This window comes from Triturus cristatus, chromosome 7 (assembly GCF_964204655.1).
Source record: "Triturus cristatus chromosome 7, aTriCri1.1, whole genome shotgun sequence".
Taxonomy (NCBI): Eukaryota; Metazoa; Chordata; class Amphibia; order Caudata; family Salamandridae; genus Triturus; species Triturus cristatus.
In genome coordinates, this window is record NC_140590.1 from 856,334,394 (window position 1) to 856,349,167 (window position 14,774).

Genomic DNA, 14,774 nt, shown 5'->3' on the forward strand with positions numbered 1-14,774 from the left:
TGCATTGCCTGTTCAGCATGGATTCAGATGTCATTTTAGGATGCTTGAGTGATGAGATGTTAAACTTCTATGTATTGTTAATTATTTAATTACTGTCCTTGAGTCTCTTACAATCTGTCAAAATAGGCAACACAGCAAAGTAAGGGAAGGCAAAAAATGCAGTTTTATGCTAGTTACTGCTGGCTCGGTTGATTTGAAAGAAACATGATTTTAGAAGCGTCTCAACACCTCAATGCCTGCAATTAAACAATTAGAACAAACGAAGAGGCCTTGGTGCCACCACAGAGGTCACCACAGAGGCTACAGCTCTATTTAGAGACGTTTGTGAAGTGCAACAAAATTTCAGACAGGCATATTCTGTCACTGTGTTTGACCATCAGTGTCTGTGGGAACATTCCAAACAACAAAAGCACACCTTTAGAGTGCACGACTAAGCCCACATACATGTCTATATGGTGTGAGATTGATTTGAGGCGTGATACGGTATTTAATGAACACCACATAATAACACTAATTCAATAATTGAGTGCAAAGCACTGGACTTTGGTGTTAAACGTGTAGAGAAGGTTGTAACCTTACAATCTCTTAATTGCACAGTATGTAGTCCTAGACTCAAAACGAGGCTTCTCCAATTCAATTGACCAAATAGTTCGGCCCACGACCTATCCCTCTTCTTTACTGTGTAACATTTTTGTTTAACGGTCCAGTATGGGAGCACACTGAAGTAATTCAGTACACGTTCCGGTCTCTACGAAAGCCTCACTTATATGTTTTGGGTAAATTGTGGCAGCGTCTTGCAGTTAATTAGGACACTGAAAAATGTTTTACAAATGTTTTTCCATTTTAAAGTTATCATATGTTTTCTTTGCATTCATGCCCGTCTTAGGTATTTTTCTGGCTCGTGCTTTAACTTTTAGATCTAAGCCTGACCCTTGGCTCTGCTTTTCCTAAGGCTACCCCCCCCCCCCCCCCCCCCCCCCCCCCGCCACACATTTAATATCTCCTCCGCGGTCCGGTGCAGGCAAAATTACAGATGCCTTCATTTTCGAGTGTGGGAATTTCGTTTGTTCTCCTTCCCTCCGAAAGATTACCTACCCCCGGGTCGGAGCACCTGCACTACTCAAATGAGACACAAGGTGGCAACATTACCACGCGGTTAAAGCAAACACGCATTTCCCAGCTCACAAGGTGTCAGAGGGACGAATGCTTTTCATTTCACCCTGAAGGAAGATGGCAGTTCTACATTAAAGAACTACATGACCCGACTCACGGTAAGGGTTCTGTGGGGCTGTAAGCGTGTTTACTCATTGCCTGCTGCATGGATCGTATGGTAGGCATGCGGTAAGAGCGGAGCAGCACAGCCTGAAGGTGAAGGGGAGGTTTCTCCGAGAGATCGAAACTGAGGGACTGACGCCCTGCAAAATGCTAATAAACATTTTGTCGGATTGTAATCAATATATAAAGTTGCTGCTGAGGAAAGCACCGGGTTCGTAAAAACTATTCACAAAATATAAATCCGATCTTATCGCAAATGGTGAGATCGGATAGTTCAGTAAAACCGTACATCACTCGCTCTTTTTCTCGTATGGAGTATGAAATGTTAATTTTTAATTCTAGATATTTGACTTCAAAGGTGGTCAAATTCCACTCGAGGTAATCATTTACCCTTTCTCGTGTTAAAATAAACTCAAAAGAACAGGAGGGAGAATTATTTTCTTATTTGTTCCGTGTCTATCGTCATGCAATACGTAACCAGGAAGGTCAATGATGCGGTATGCAAGGGTATTTTAACGATAAACCGGGTGCTCTAATCTGGGATTATTTTGAGGGCGGGGGAGTGGGGAGACTTCACAGATGGACAGCGGCGGGTTTGCCAGTTTCGTGCGGAACCAGTCTGGTTATAATTAGTCACGGTCGGCGGGTGTGGAGGATGCGCGAGCTGGGGAATCTGACTCAAGTGGGTAGTTCACTGTTCGCTTGGGGCAGTTCTTTTGGAGAAGTCACGTAGAAGGAAGGCCTACAATTTTAGCAAGTTCAGATGGGCTGTGATGGGATTTGAGTTTATGAAAAGGAGGCTGGGATGGCTATAGCAGCACACCATGCGTTCCTTCAAAACCTTGTCCGAAAACAAAAATATTCTTGGCTTCTATAACCATTTCCAGCTGCCTCTATGGAACACTCCCCCTTAAATATAGATTAGATTAATATCTAATCCTAGATCAGGAGTACAGTATTAACATTATAATATTTTTGGTAACGTCTGTTACCACCTATTAAACAATTCTGAGTTTCGCTGTACCCCTTGCAATTTTGCCTGGGTAAAGTTTAGGGAAGAAAGCCTGGTAAATTCCGATACAAGTGGCATTCAGCGAGCATGCACCGAATTACGCATTTTACACCTCAATTTCCAAGTGTATTTTACAAATATCAGGTATTGTCATAGTCAATTGTGGCAGCCATCATGGAGCAGGAGGGAAATGGTGGGAGGGGATTGGAGAGAACACCTGGTGCGGAGGGTGGTAGGAGAGATACGGGCTGGGAAGCATTGGGAGGGCAAGGGGAAGAGCGCAGTATATGCAGAGTCCGCAGCAAGGATAGCGCATGCCAGGGTCGGATTGGTAAGGCAAGCACTCGGGCAATGGCCATGGGGCCGGTATCCGAGTTCCAGGTGTGGGCTCCTTTTTTGGGCAGCCTGGGGGGGGGGGCTAAATGAGAAGTAAAAAAAAAGTTGCATAATTCTGTGATGTCAGCAGTGAATGGATACAACACAGCCAATCAAAAGTGAGGGTAAAGAAGAAATCCCTTAGAGGCAGGACAAACACAAGAATATGAATTAAAGCCATCCAACAAAGAGCAGGGGCTGAGAGAGAAGAAAACCAGCCAATCATGTGCTAAGGACTGCTCCAAAGTCCACTGTATGTAGTAATATATGTAATGCTGCCTGTAGAGAGGTCACAAAAACATATAGCTATACTGTTATACCCCATCCATTTTGTCACCTTAACACGTGTCTCCTACAAAGAAAAGTATGAATGCGCTCTCGTTCCCCACCCTTCTGTAAGGCAAGAATTGTTTGCAATGATATAGCGGGGGAGTAGTAAACCCGGGCACACCCTCCAATACGAGGTGAGCATGTCTTCCTGCTTCCCTTGGAGCTGTTCAGACCTGCGGAAGGAACGAATGTTCAGATTATGTCGTGGTATTCTTCATCTGTTACTCCAAGTCTTAGTCTTCCTCATTACAGTCCTCACAAAATAAGCTCTGCATTGACCATGTTACAAACTTCACCCGGATATAAATCAAAGTGAACTGGGTAAACACCACCAGTATGGCCCGAATGTATGACGTTACATCGCATACATTCACAACGCGGTATTTTACATTGCGTCCGTTACAACACAAGTTGTTACAACGAATTGCGCTGGAGGGCGCTGGACTTAGGAATAGAATGATTTACTATTCCAACTCCAGCCTACGTAACAGTAGGGAAGGTGTTGGGATAGTGAATCAAACTATTCCTTAGTTTATAACGCCATCCAGCACAAGTCGTTATAACGTCTTGCGTTGTAATTACCGCAATGTAAACATACCGCGGTGTAACGACCGCGTTGTAAAGGTCGTTCTCCGTATGGCCCACTTCTTCCTGGGCAATAAAGCTTAAACCATGTCAAGCAAGACTTTGACTTTGAGTAAGGATAGTATTTAGAGAGGACTAAGTTGCACATTTGCAAATATCTTTGATTGAAGCTCTCATGGCAGCGGCCCATGAGTGGCAACACTTCTGGTAGAGCGACCCTGAACAACAGAAGGAAGGGGAATACCTGCTTTCTGGTAAGTTAAAGAGAGGTCGCTGTAGCCGGTCTGTGTTCCTCGTTGGCTAAACCAAAAGTAAGAAAGAAAATAAACTTTCTGAACATGTGAAGTTCTGTGTAAATAGATAGCGAAATCCCTATGCAGATCCAAATTGTCCCAACAAGACCCGTGAGGAGGAGAAGGGGTAGGACAAAAACTAGTAAAATAAGATCCAGTGAAAGACCTTACAGTTCTGATGGTAAGACACCAGGGCCTGGTCTTAACAAAGCTCTTTAGAAGACTCGATGCGAGAGATCCAAAAGAGGGTAACGGAGAACCTTGTATTGCTCTAGTTGCTGCCTATTGGCTACATAATGTAGAGACTGACAAACCTTAGAGAAAAACATCCCACAAATATTAAAGTGCTTTCCCACCATCACAAGAATGAACATGGAAACCTTTAGAAATTCACCAAGCATTAAAGTGTTCCCAGTGCGCTTCATAGAGTTTAAGCGTACTCTACCTTCTAAAATGGGGGACTGAGAGCATTACCTCAGCTCATCAACCCAAGGATTTCAATCTTGCCCTTTAAGTGGTACAACCCCAGGGCTAGCCACTGAAGAGGAATCTTGGAAAACTGGTTTCTTTCTATATTCCTCCATTTCCTATCTAGGACTTCCTTACAGCCTTATGCAATGGAGGATATTCCAGCTTCTTTCTGTATTTAAGAGATAAACTGCCTTCCTCCTCTTTAGTAGCGGCACCAGGAAAACCTAAATTAATTCTTAAATGCTGAATTTGCTCTTATAGTTTAGCAGCCAGTATACGTTGGCTCCCTTTGTTGTTATTATTATTATTGTAGCTTGTAGAGCGCACAGCTACCTCCAACGGAGGTGTCCCGGCGCTAGCATCGGATGCATAGAGGTAGGGCAGGTTACCAAGTGCTAAGGGCGGCCAAAGAGCCAATTCTTTAGGAACGTCCTGAATTCAGATTTTGACCTGGCCTTCCGAATATGCTCAGGCATGGAGTTCCAAAGAGAAGCGCTTCTAACGGGGAACGACCGGCCACCTTGCCTGGCTTTTGCAAAGCGGGGAGTGACTAGGATTTCTTAATGATTGGAACTCAGGGCCCTCGACTGATGGTATTCTCGGAGTCTCTTCATCAGATATTGAGGGCCAGTGTCTCTGACTGCTCTGTAGGCGAGAGTCAGTGCCTTGAATTCTATCCTCCTTTTAACGGGCAGCCAGTGCAGGCTGCGTAATTGGGGGGATATGTGGTGACGGAGTGGTACATTTCTGATGAGCCTGGCAGCTGCGTTCTGTATAGTTTGTAGTTTCCTGATCAAGTAGAGTTCCTCAGAGCTGTCTATATGTTGAATTAAAGAACACTCAATTCAAGCCTTTTTGCAGGGGAGGGGGAGCCTCTCTGCTATAAAAGGCGGCCTCCGCTGCCTTGTTGATCATATCCTGCTGCATCTCAGTTGCAGGCAAATCAGGCTGCTGCCTCGAATGGTGGGGCAGGGAGCCTCTTAGCCTGAATATTGAGAACCAATATGCCTCCTTTTGGAAGCACACTTCCCCAATTTCTCCATGACACAAAGTGGCAGGACTTTATGGAGCTCAAAACTGAACAGGAAGCACGATCAGCATTTCTCTATATTAGGATATGATGACGTTAAAAAGAACCCGAGATCACCACCATCTGACTCGTGGTCTTGCCCAAAGGAGGTAAGGAATGGAATCATTGCCATCTTAGAATCAAGTGTCTTTTTACAACCATAAGTGCGGCTTCTCAGAATACGGTAAGTCATTGCAAGCAACATGCATTATTTACTATGCATTAAGATAAAGAGACCACCCTTAGCTAATGCAATGGTGCTGCTCGAGATTAATAATATGACAGCTAATTGCTAAGTGGAGCAGCACAAGTAGAAGCTTTCTGTATGCAGAGGCAGGCAGCGAAAGCAGACTTGTCTGCATGCAAGTGAAACATTTGCAACCAAAACATGTATTTTTATTTTATAAATAAGAAAGAAAATGAAAACAATTCTTATTTTGCTTAGTGAAGCTGTATACGACTTTCATACAGAGCAAAAAAGGAAGTGACATGGGTTAATGCCACCTTTATGGCCAAGGCAGAGGAAGTGTAGCCATATGGGGGCATTTCTGCAGGTCCCATTTATTTATGTCTTGGTGATTCCTGTACCATGGGCGATGCAGGGCTAATCTTTTGATGACTGTATCGAAGAAGGCAGTTGGAGATGTAATGGCAGGCATAGATGGTACTGCAAAACCAAAGGAAATGATGGACGGAGTGTTGAACATTGCAAGCACTCACCCCCAGTCAACTGATCTGGGTTTAATCCATCACCATTCCTTAGCCCACTCTGCCACCCCAGTTCAGACATGGCCATATGCAAATCAGTCTGACCCTGTGCCTCATGGGAACAGTACAGCCCAAACTGCCAAGCCATGTCTTCCCTGGACCGGAAACAAGCTTCCTAGGACCGGTTTCTGGCATTTCAGCCGTCTTCAGCCAGGCTTGCTTGAATCCAGTGGCAAAGTGAGCAAGGGACTCACGTCTGAGCATACCCTGCCAACTTATGGTGAACAAAGCAAAACCAAAGGAAATGATGCACGGAGTGTTGAACATTGCAAGCACTCACCCCCAGTCAACTGATCTGGGTTTAATCCATCACCATTCTTTAGTCCACTCTGCCACCCCAGTTCAGACATGGCCATATGCAAATCAGTCTGACCCTGTGCCTCATGGGAACAGTACAGCCCAAACTGCCAAGCCATGTTTTCCCTGGACCGGAAACAAGCTTCCTAGGACCGGTTTCTGGCATTTCAGCCGTCTTCAGCCAGGCTTGCTTGAATCCAGTGGCAAAGTGAGCAAGGGACTCACGTCTGAGCATACCCTGCCAACTTATGGCGAACAAAGCAAAACCAAAGGAAATGATGGACGGAGTGTTGAACATTGCAAGCACTCACCCCCAGTCAACTGATCTGGGTTTAATCCATCACCATTCTTTAGCCCACTCTGCCACCCCAGTTCAGACATGGCCATATGAAAATCAGTCTGACCCTGTGCCTCATGGGAACAGTACAGCCCAAACTGCCAAGCCATGTCTTCCCTGGACCGGAAACAAGCTTCCTAGGACCGGTTTCTGGCATTTCAGCCGTCTTCAGCCAGGCTTGCTTGAATCCAGTGGCAAAGTGAGCAAGGGCACAGGGTCAGACTGATTTGCATATGGCCATGTCTGAACTGGGGTGGCAGAGTGGGCTAAAGAATGGTGATGGATTAAACCCAGATCAGTTGACTGGGGGTGAGTGCTTGCAATGTTCAACACTCCGTCCATCATTTCCTTTGGTTTTTGCATAGATGGTACTGCAGCACCCACCTTGCACTTGCTTCCATTAAATATGTGGCACCGTCTCTCTCTTTGTTACCTCAGGTTTATGGAATCCGGGCAAAGAACCTCGTCTCCTTCACTTCCATCAAGTCTGTAGAGAGCCAGTGAGGGAGCAGGAGGTCCTGGCAGCGACCATTGCTCAATTCACTGGAGTCCGAAGAGGCCCAGGAAGTCAACCGATGCCTCTCAGTTGTGAGTTCCTTTGGCTTTCCACTGTATTGATGTCACAGTTGTGGGGATTCGCTGTCAAAACATCTTTATTGCATGAATACAAAACACAACAGTTCAGTTGGTTAATGCGCCTAAGCATTGTATATGTCACTCTCTGCTGCAGTGCATGTGTTTGTGGCATTGTATATGTCACTCTCTGCTGCAGTGCATGTGTTTGTGGCGTTGTATATGTCACTCTCTGCTGCAGTGCATGTGTGTGGCGTTGTATATGTCACTCTGCTGCAGTGCATGTGTTTGTGGCGTTGTATATGTCACTCTCTGCTGCAGTGCATGTGTTTGTGGCGTCGTATATGTCACTCTCTGCTGCAGTGCATGTGTTTGTGGCGTTTTATATGTCACTCTCTGCTGCAGTGCATGTGTGTGGCGTTGTATATGTCGCTCTCTGCTGCAGTGCATGTGTTTGTGGCGTTTGAACATTTAGGCAGAAAATAAATGTGGGAATGCTGCTGCTGCGTTGTATTGTCGTAGGTAAGATGCAGGTTTATCTCGTCATTTGGTGCATGGTCCACCATTACGATTAAACTTTAGAGTTCTCCCTTTCTTATTTACGATTTAAATGTGACAACAGATTTAGGATAAACTGCAACAATGTTGAATCGCCTTTCCAGCCCACATATTCAAAATGAAGTGTGTGTGTGCTTGTCCCAAATTATGGGTGAAAGTTTCGTCTTTTCATCACTGTGTAGGAGGGGGGACTGCAGTGAGTTTCCCAGAGGAGTTCCTCCCTTCACTGAGAAACAACTCCAGTTTACTGAGCCTTTCGCCAAACATTCGCACTAAATACTCCAATATTCAGGCAGTTCCTTCACCTGCTGTGAGTGAATCCAGAAGACATTGGTGCTATAACTAGACTACAGATTTTCAGTCACACCAGTCTCAATGTGGATTACAAAAAATAGGTTTATAATTTATATTTAGCTTTTAGTGCACCCTAACTACATTTTGTGCTAGAGTTCTACATAGCAATGATTGAACATTTCTGCTATCATATCATATCATGCACAACATTTTTTCAAGTAACCCAACATCCAAGATGAAGATACAGAACTCTTGATCTTTACTTGTCCCTACAAATGCCGAAAAACTCCTGAAATGGTACCAATACAGTACGTAAATTAAACAGATATGCCCAATGTACTCCGAGACAGTGACAAATATATCCCTAAGGTAGCAACCAGCCGAGGACCTGTTTACCTCCAGGACATCTAACGGTGAAGTCTGCAGGTGAGCTTGCACACACCTGCGTCAATATGCTCCCATTCATTCAACAGACATTCAGAGATACAGTTCCTGGCTTCCCAACGTGGAATAATCCAGCATCCAAGTGTGATGGAACACGCTTGTCTACTCTGCCATTCAGCTCACCAGCCTCTGCCGAAGGACATTACAAAGCCAATCCAAGTAGGCAAATCATATTAAGGGACTCCTAGTTGCAGATTCCAGGGGAAGCTACATGTAGCTACATGTGTAGAGGGTTATGTGTCTGCAGGGAATCACCCTCACAAAAGTATTCACTGTTATGTCCCAGTCATTGTGTCCTCACGAAGTTACATCAGTCTCATTAATCCAGTGCAAATAATTCATGTCACTCCAATAAAGGAAAGAGCCTTTCGTTCCTGTATTGGAGTGAGAGAGGTTGATGATTAAGAAGCACGTGCAGTGGCACCGCCATTCTCCAGACACCGACGGCGTTCTGGAGCCAGTTAGCATCTGCCATGCGAGTGAAGCAATATATATTACACGGTGAGAAAGTTCAGAGTTTCCATGAGTAGAGCATATGTTGTTTGGCTAATAACTTTGGCACCATTCGATGAAACTTCACAAAACTTTCCAAAATATAAGTTCAACTTTCCAAAGAATAGTTCAACCACCATAGCTCCTTCCAGGAAGGTTTTGTGCCGATCCGTCAAGCAAGGCCAAGATAAAGTGGTAGGACTCAAACATCAATTTCCTACGTTATAAAGGAACTCCCCACCTCTCCTTTCTACAGGACTGAGGATCATGGTCCCCAGTGAAATCTATTCTAGTGAACGGCAGGTTTTGAAGGTCACATGACTGTGCCCATCTAATGGATGATAATAGATTTTAGTCACAATGTAAATTATTAATTGGTGATACGATACTCATTTTAGGAATAGTGGTGCATTCAGAGGTGATTTTACCCCGTGAAAAATGCTGACACTGCTAGAATTTGATGAAATGTGTTTGAAAGAAAACTATTTTCGCTCATGATTTTGTTATAGAGATTGTGGAAGGTGCTCCAAAAGGTAAAATGAGAACACATCTTCTATAAACTCACAATATCTTTTATTTTTTTGAAGATGCTGAAAACTATTATTTCCTGAAACATGCTGGCAAGCACAGCTGCCACTGTAGGTAGACTGGATATATAGAGAAGAACCCCACCCCACACATTCTCTGATGGAGTCACAGCAGTGTAAATAATGGAAAAATGCAGGTTCAGAGGGAGTGGGTGGAGCAGGCTGGTGTTCCCCCTGGGGGACCTTAGCTTCTCTCCTCCAGGTAGTGCTTGTCATACAGGTACTCACCCATGTCACTCTGTGGCATGCCCAGGTGCTTTCAGGCGGGTGATGCAATCTCCAAGCTTCTTAATGGCCTTCATCTGCTCTCTAAGTACTCAGACTCCAGGAAGTCACAGAATGGGGGTCAACTTCATCGGTTGCCAGCTTGTGCAGGTCGAGCAGGGCCTAGTTGACGGTCTTCTCCAGCTGCATGGCCTCCAAAGTTTAGCACCACTCGTCATGGTCTGGTTTCTTGATATCCTGCAGCACCATGTGCCCACCATGCCTGTTCTGGTACTTCATGAATTTCTCGGCGTACTTGCGCTCCTCGTGACTCTGCTCCTTGAAGAACTTGGCCACGTAGCTCATGGCCATGTTGTCCTGGTCGCAGAAGTAGGACATAAACAGGTAGATGTAGGAGGCATACAGCTTGGTGTTGATCATGTGGTTGATGGCCGATTCACACTCCCGGATGAAGTTCTGGTGAACCTGGGACTCCATGGCGTTGCTGATAGTGAGTGGCTGTTGGCGGTAGATGTAGAATGATAATGGATGGATTCAGTTTTCAGGACTGTGCTGGGCTCGGACCCATGTTCCATTCTAACACTGTTGAAGCAAGTATATAACTCAGAGCTGGGTCTCATAATTTCACAATTTCCTACTCAGCTATTGAAGAACACAGTCTGATATAATGAGTAGAACATGTACTTCCAACAGCAGCAGCCTATCAGTTGATTCCCAATGTTGTACAACACCTTCGTATAGTTTTCTAATGAACTTCTAGATTGCTAAGATTCTGTATTCATAACAAAACTGTGGCACACCTGAAATCATCTAAATGTAAACAAAGCTGTAAAAACGTAAAGCATTTCTTTCAGATACAAACAAAATAAGGGTATTTGTGTGCCATATAAATTATGGTTAGTGAACCAGAAAGCTAAAATGAGGACACATTTTCTATAAGTTCTCAAATGTCTTTTTCATCCATGCTAGTAAAACATTCTGATATGCAGCGTGAAACAAGTACATTTAACCCCTTCGCTGCTGCGGACATTCCGCTGCAGCGCTGGGGGGGGCAGGGGGGCAGCGCGGCGGGCCTGTGCTCATGACGGAGCCGCTCCGTCATGAGCCACAGTTGAGCTGTGCTCATGACGGAACGGTTCCGTCATGACTCCGCCCATTTGCGTTGTCGCCCCGCACAGGCGGGGAAACAGCGCCGCGCAGGCGGAGCGGCCGCCGACAGGATTGTCATGACGGAACCGTTCCGTCATGAGCACACGGCAACCGTGGCTCATGACGGAACGGTTCCGTCATGAGCAGGGAAGGGGTTAACACCAGCAGCAGTCTGTCACTTAACTCCCTAGTATTCTACTGCAGGTTCCTAAGGTGTAAAATTGAACAACTGGAGTGCGGACATTCAATATTTATGACAAGTGTGGCACATCTGATCACCATCTTGATTAAAACAAAGCTGTAAACCCGAAATCATTTCCTATAGAGGATACTGAAGTACATAAAAACTAGGGGGATTATTTTGTCTTTGAAATTATAATTTGAGCTCTAGAAAGCTAAAATGAGGTCATAATTTATGAGTTGCCAAATATCTTCCTTGTTTATTTCAGCAAAACATTCTAACATGCAGAGTCAAGCATGTACTTCTAACACCTGCAGCAGTCTGTCAGTTAAATCCATAGTAAGTAATCAGCTTCAGCATCACCAGAGAGTTCTGCTGAACAACTAGAGCTCTGACGTCTTGTATTCAAGACAAAAGTGATGCACTCCTGAATGCCATTTTATTGGAATAGAAGCTGCAGGATTGAAAGCCTTTCCTGAAGTGAAGGATGAAGTAAATGAGCAAACAGATGTGAATGTAGACATGAAACCAGAGAGTTAAAAATGTGTGGATTTTTAGTAATTTGAGGGTAAATATAATTTTAAAGGGGCTAGAAACAGGTAAAGAGAGAGATGTCTGCATAAGTACTGCATCCCCTTTACACATCTGCTTACTCATGGAAATGTTCTCTACATTCCGAAAAAGCTGGAAATTTACACCAAACGTAGGAGTAAATCTACAGGGACTAGGATACAAATGACAAAAGAAGCTAGTAAGAACGCCCAGCGGAGCTTTCCGAGAGAGGTACGTCTGCAGGAGTATGCAGGGAGACTGCTCCAGAGTATGTAGGGGAGGAGCACTCCAAAGCACCCAGGGTCCCTCAACCACTGGGACCATGTTCAAATGCCCCACACTCACCACTGCTGCTGGGAATGGGGAAGATCTTCGGACTTTGGAACTGTCCCTTCCACCTCCCCTCTCTCTGCTCTTGGCCTTTGGGCGAGCTGGAGGATGAGGCGGATGTCGTTTCCCAGCAACACCGTGACCGGTGCTCTTGATGGAACTTTGACGATGCCCCTTGGGCAGAAACCATAACTGTCTTTACTTACAGAGGTGCCCGAGCAACCATGGCTGATGCCCGGTGTAGCTGTGCTATGCAGCAGTAGAGGAGTTTGGCTCTGGTTCACCCCTCGGCTGACACCTACCCAGCCGGACACCGGACATTGTTTTCCTCACCTCCCTGTTGTGTTTCCTACCTGCATTACTTACCCCTGTTTACCATTCCCCCTCTACCTCTTCACTCCCCATAAGACGTGTTTATGCGCTAATAACTCACATTATGATATTTCCGGGTTTAGCCAGCGCTATATAAAATGTTGCTAATAAATACTCAGCCTACCCATCTTCTCAGTCCCAGAATAGCTCCCTAATTTTAAATATTAACATTTTGGTGAACAAATGTAAATATTCACTGAAAAAAGCAAAGGTTAAAGTGAGTTATAGCTCGGAATGCTAATAAGATTTTAGCTTACCATAGAAATCCATTAAAATAAAAGGTTAAAGTGACATTAAGGGTAGGTATTGAAATAAGGCAAACACTAATGTTTAAAAGGACTAGCATTCACATAAGGCTCAAGAAAGCAATTCTGGTGCAGGAGAAGTTGCGACCAACAGGAGATGGGAGCTGAGTCTACATATCTGTAGTTCCTGCCTGTACACAGCAACCATGATGGTGGTTAGGCGTTGACGACATAATGGCTGGATCTGTACTGCTGTGCTCCTACCAGCACACATGAGGAGATATGACTCTTTTAAGTTCCTTTTCCCGTACACACTTTGCTGGTGTAAGACTAGTGAAATGTGCCTTGGCAAAAATCTTGTGAAACACTTGGAAAAGATACAAGAACACCAATTGCTGGGGTGATTGCTCATTCTCGAGTTTATAATTCAGAGCATGGCAGCAATAGTGTATCTCAAAATTACTATTTCCCACTATACATTTTGTTGTGGTATTGCTACTGGTTTTCTCACAAATGATGTGATAGAATCTTAATGTACTGAGTAAAGCACCAGAGTTCACCCAAGATTAAATAATGCCTATTCACCAACCCTTGTAAAAGATTTGCCCCCTCCAGCAGAAGGAACAAGAGTTCTTACAACTTGTATTACAGTATCTAAAGAAAAATGTTTTTAATTCTAACCTCATGGAAAACCAGCCATGAACCCTAACCTATCCTATTCTCACTACTTTCCCATTAAAAAATGCTGCTGAATTTCAACAGTGGGTTAGTCGATACTAAGGGTTCATTTTGGCCATATTGAAATGTGTTTTTGACGTTAGCTCCCCAATTGGATCTTCCGGAAAAAATCAGCATCAGCGGTGGAGAAGACTTTTTTACCTTGTCCTATGTGAATGCTGTGGTCCTGGCAGTGACTAAGGTTCCACCTCTGGTGGGGTGGAGGCTGACAGTTGATGGTGAATGGGGGATGCTGGCAGGTTGGGGCTGAAGCTGTACCACTGTACTCCCAGGCAACAATCATTAGCAGGCATGACATTTGCTGGGTGCTGACGTCCGGTTCGAACTGGAGCTGTATTGCAGCACTCCTGACCAGGTCAGAGTAAGAGTTCCAGAATGGCTGCTACTCTTCGCTAGCCAACAGTGCAATCGTTCAGCTCAAGTCTTGGCATGCCATTCGCACTGACCACATCTACCAAAAGGCCCCCAATGGAAATATATGTTTAAAAAGCTCTATTACCATTTCTGCTAACTGGCTGGAAATGCAGCTCCTGCTCATGTCCTTGCTGTCTAGTGTGAAAAGACAGAGTCCTTAACCCAGTCAATCCCTTTAAAGAGACCATTTCACCCAGCCCCGGACGGCATTATTTTCCTTGCTTTTGTGTGCTTTGTCTGTGCAGAATGGCTCCGGAGTAATTTCCTCCCATCTCTTTTTTCTTTTAGGGTAGGTTGAAGAGAAAATATGAATTTTCAGGATTAAAAGAACCCTCAGCCATAGTCTTGAGGTATTGTTATGGGATGAACTGTCAGATTTTCACATAAATTACAGTTGTGACTGTACACTCTTGGCCATGAAATTAATTAGTGATTGGTTGTTTAATTATTTATCCAAAAGGAAACACAAAGTTCTCAAACTGTGTATGATGATATGTTTGCAATTGAGAATGTTGCAGGAGTCAATCCAAACGAAGTATTAGGAGATGAGGCACTCGTGATTTGTTCGTATTGTAAGTCAGACACATAAAAGAGAATCTTCCATAAGCTGCATTCATTAATGCTGCTGACTCAGTTGGGTGACTGCAGAGCCTGTAGGCAGCTGCCTGACACAAACACCTGGCAAAAGGCACGCATCTCTCCAGTGGCATCAGAAAACCTTTCCTGAGGACTGCTACTGTACTAAATCCATTCCTGTCTCTGTCTTCTGTGACAAGTTGCACAAGGAAATTTGTGGTAATCTTGCACA

At 44.6% G+C, this 14,774-nt stretch overlaps 1 long non-coding RNA gene and 1 pseudogene across 1 annotated transcript; one reads left to right on the forward strand and one right to left on the reverse strand.

Annotated features, from left to right (window-relative positions):
• The first annotated feature begins 1,225 nt into the window (after positions 1-1,225).
• LOC146810710 (uncharacterized) lies at positions 1,226-14,316 on the forward strand. The gene is made up of 3 exons (XR_014965727.1): positions 1,226-1,271; positions 7,251-7,400; positions 14,255-14,316. It is a non-coding gene; the product is annotated as an uncharacterized LOC146810710 (long non-coding RNA).
• Positions 9,945-10,462, reverse strand: LOC146810711 (ferritin heavy chain B pseudogene; annotated as a pseudogene).
• Positions 14,317-14,774: the final 458 nt, after the last annotated feature.